Source organism: Lactuca sativa, chromosome 7 (genome assembly GCF_002870075.4).
Source record: "Lactuca sativa cultivar Salinas chromosome 7, Lsat_Salinas_v11, whole genome shotgun sequence".
Lineage (NCBI taxonomy): Eukaryota > Viridiplantae > Streptophyta > Magnoliopsida > Asterales > Asteraceae > Lactuca > Lactuca sativa.
Window position 1 is genome coordinate 105962906 of NC_056629.2, and position 3925 is coordinate 105966830.

At 40.9% G+C, this 3925-nt stretch overlaps 1 non-coding gene across 1 annotated transcript; it reads left to right on the top strand.

Annotated features, from left to right (window-relative positions):
• The first annotated feature begins 2370 nt into the window (after positions 1–2370).
• On the top strand, positions 2371–2477 carry LOC111920361 (small nucleolar RNA R71). The gene has a single exon (XR_002859822.1). It is a non-coding gene; the product is annotated as a small nucleolar RNA R71 (small nucleolar RNA).
• The last annotated feature ends 1448 nt before the right edge of the window (positions 2478–3925 follow it).

The following is a 3925-nucleotide window of genomic DNA, read 5'->3' on the forward strand; positions in this document are numbered from 1 at the left end:
TCAAAGGGTTTTAAGGAAATGGTCCCCTCTTACTTTTTAAAGGCCACAACGTGGCTAGCTATGCCCACGTCGTGGACCTTAAATCTGTCATCTGGTCCCGTGTTTTCAATTTGACCCACGACGTGGCTGGCTATGCCCATGTCGTGGAAACTGCCCAAATGCAAAATTTTAATAAGGTCTCACATATTAGCTAATTACATTGCATTTCCTTCATTATTTAAAGTTCCCCACAGCTAATTCTTTACTAATTATCAGTTATTAGATGATGAGTTGATGTCTTTCCTAAAAAATTAAAAGAAAAGAAAATGAAAACCAAACTCGGGTTGCCTCTCGAGAAACGCTTCTTTTTCCTGGAGTCTTGAGCTGGACTCCGTGCCTTCTACGTTGAATCTTCTGAAGAGTCCACCATTAAGATCTTTTGTTCCTTGAACCGCCGCTTGTAAGCTTGAACTCACCTTTTATATGCCTTCTTTGAATTCTCCTTTTTAGCTTTGCCCTCTTCTTCAAGCTTTCGTTTTGTGCCCTTAGTTTGTTCCTTGGACTCCATAGCAGCCTCTTCTTCTTTCAGCACCGGCTTTGTTACTCTTGAAGTGACCTCCTCTTCATCACTTGTTATCTCCTCATCCTCTTTGCTCACCCAAGAAGGCGGACTCTTGTAAGCTATGACTTCAATCAAATATGGAACAGATGCCATCGGTTTTGTCCATTTGACTCGATGAACTGTCTTTATCTCTTCTTCCATAAGCTTTTCCGGTTCTTCTAGTTCATTCTCTTCGTTAATTGTGAACACCTCTTCTTTATCTTCTTGAAATTCATCTTTTATCCTAAAGACTTCTTGTTCATCTCCAACCCTCAAAGTGAGCTTAGACTCGCGGATATCAACAAGGGCTCCAACAGTGTTAAGCAATGGACGACCAAGGATTATTGGAACATCCAGATCTTCTTTCATGTCCAAGACTACAAAGTCTATTGGAAAAACAAATTTTCCAATTTTTACCAAAATATCCTCCACGATGCCACGAGGTTGTGTCACCGAACGATTTGTCATGTGAATCTTCATTTTTGTAGCCTTCATCTTCTAAATCTCCAATTTTTGATAAAATGAAAAAGGCATCAGATTAATGCTAGCCCCAGAATCGGCTAAAGCATTAACCTTCATTTTATTCCCAAACTCACATGGAAGAGTGAGGCGTCCAGGATCCCCCATCTTTTCTGGTGTTTCTCCCAACACAGCTTTTGAAGTTTGTTCACTTAGAATCACTGTAGACTACTTCCTTAATTGCCTTCGAGTGTCTATCAAGTCTTGCAGTAATTTTCTGGTTCTCGGGAGCTTTGGATAAGGACTCGAAAAAGGGGGTATTAATTGGGATTCCCTTCACATGCTTTAGATACTCTAAATGCTCCTTCTCCAGTAGACTAAGTGCAGCTCGGGTGGGAAATGGCAAAGGTGGCTGATAAGCTGGAACGGGCTCAAAGGGTTTTTGATCAGACATGCGCCACGTTGTGGCTAGAGGAGTGCCACGTCGTGGCAAGCCTGGTTCAGCAATTTCTCCACTTTAGATCCTTGATTTCTTGGGCTGATGCGGTTCTTCTTCCAATGTCTCCAGGAACTCAGAGATTGCATCTTCTTCAGTATCGATGGCCATTACGTGAGATTGGGTCTTTACTTCGGGATTCTTCGGGGACAATTTTTCATGAACTAAAGTGGGTAGTTGACCAAATTGTACTTCAAGGTTATGGATGGAGGCTTGCTGATTCTTTATCAGAGTTTGTTGTTCCATAATGGCAGAATCAGTGGCATCGTGTCTCTTTTCCGAAGCTTCCATAAACTTCATCAAAATGGTCTCTAGGTCGGGTTTCTTCTCGGCTGGTGGCTGCTTCTTTTGATAAAGGCCTCGACCTGTCTGCCTATACTTTTCTTCTTTTTGCTTCTTGTACTCTTCATATGGCAGCCACTCCTTCTTCGGTTTCCTCCAGTCCTCATCAAACTTATCCCCACTAGAGTAACACACTTGAGCTTTTCTGTTCCCAAACTCATCTATATTGCAGTCCTTGGTCAAGTGTAGACCACTGCATCTCTCGTAACCCACTCTTATGGCATGTATCGACTGGCCCATTTGTGTTATGCTGCGATCCATATTATTCATCATGGCCATGACAACTGCTATTTCTTCAGTTTGGGCCCCTCCACCGCTTTTGATTCCATCTTGCCTCGGGTTGTGGTATTCGCGAGAGTGCTTCGCGAATTCTTCAATTAGCTCCTTGACCTCCCTTGGATTTTTCTTTGTCAACGGTCCTTGAGAATCAAGGAGTTGTCTTGTCATCACGTTGACCCCATCATAAAAGATTGACATCTTTTGCTGCACATTTAGGTCATGTTGAGGGCAATTTCTGAGCAAGCCCTTGTACCGCTCCCATGCTTCGTATAGTGACTCCCCTGGCTATTTCTCAAAGTTGGCTATTGCCTTCTTGAGTTTGGCTATCTTGGATGGCAGACAAAACTGGTCTACGAATTGCTCACGCATTTAAGCCCAAGTGGTGACTGTACCCGGTGGGAGTGCCTTTAACCACTCCTTAGCTGCTCCTTTGAAAGTGATGGGAAGCATCCTAAGCAAGACTGTGTTTCTGTTGACATTTGGGATATTGAAGTAATCCGCAATGTCGTTGACTTCATCTAGATGCTTAAAAGCATCCTCATGATCTTTCCCGAAAAATGGGATGTCCTTCAGTGCAGTCAATATGTGTCCCTTCAGCTCGAATGTGGCAGTGGCATGTATTGCGGGTTGGACTAAACCGGGACCCACATCTTCTCGAATCCGCTTCTTGTAAGCTCCCATGGACATTTCTTCAATCGCTGCCATCTCGTTCCTTGGCTCGTTCTCAGGTTCGCTCGTGTGTTCTTCAAATTCCGGCTCGGTATCGCTTTCGGACTCGGTTTGGATGGGTGTATGATCTATATTCTCAAGATTGCTCTTGTGCCTCGCTGAGGAACTTGACTCTCCTGTCCTCTTTCCCGACTTCCTACAAAAAGCTGACTTTAATTCTTGTAAGGGCGTCTTTTTCTTGTGAAGTGCAGACTCGGGATCTTCCAGTGGTGGCACCAAGTGTGTGTTTGAGCTTCTGGTCATGAACTCCTGCAACTTGCTAAACTAAAAACGTAAAACTGAACTAAAATAAGAAAAACTAACTTCAAACTATAAATTTAGTTTTTTAACTGTCCACGTCGTGGCAGGTATATGGCCACGTCGTGGACTCTGTGATTGAAAGAAAAATTTTATTTTGCTGAAAAATTAACTTGTTGTGGTTTTTTTACTCCACAAGAAGGATCGATTAATTTAATGCAAATAAATAAGCTAAAAACTAAGCCGTTCCCCAGCAACGGTGCCAAAAACTTGATGTGCACAAAAGTACTCACTAATTTTAATATTTATAACCTAACAAACTTAACTAACTATGCACTTATAGGCAGTGTACCTAGTCAGATTATAGTATAGCCTGAGTAAGTCGGGTGTCGATCACAGGGAACGGTGTTCTAATTAATTTATTTACTATTAAATTAACCTAATTTATTAACAAGTTTAAAAGGGGTTTTATCTGGTTTTATAAGATCATATGATATTAAATTAAATTCAATAAATAAAAACACACTCTTGTTTAATTTGAATCCACTTCTCTCTTATGGCTAGCTAATGATTACGGATTATTAAGTTGGTTTTTAGTTGTATTAGTAATTTAGTTCCAACTTACCAATAATTAACCAATTCATGTCAAACCATGTATGTTCACACATAATTAAACACATAACTAGTTATGAATGTAGATATGCTATGTAATATTTGTTGTATAAACGCAATTATGATCACAATACACGTTCTCTAGCACAGCTAAGCTTTATTTATTCTAATTACTAACTAAGATTGGTCAA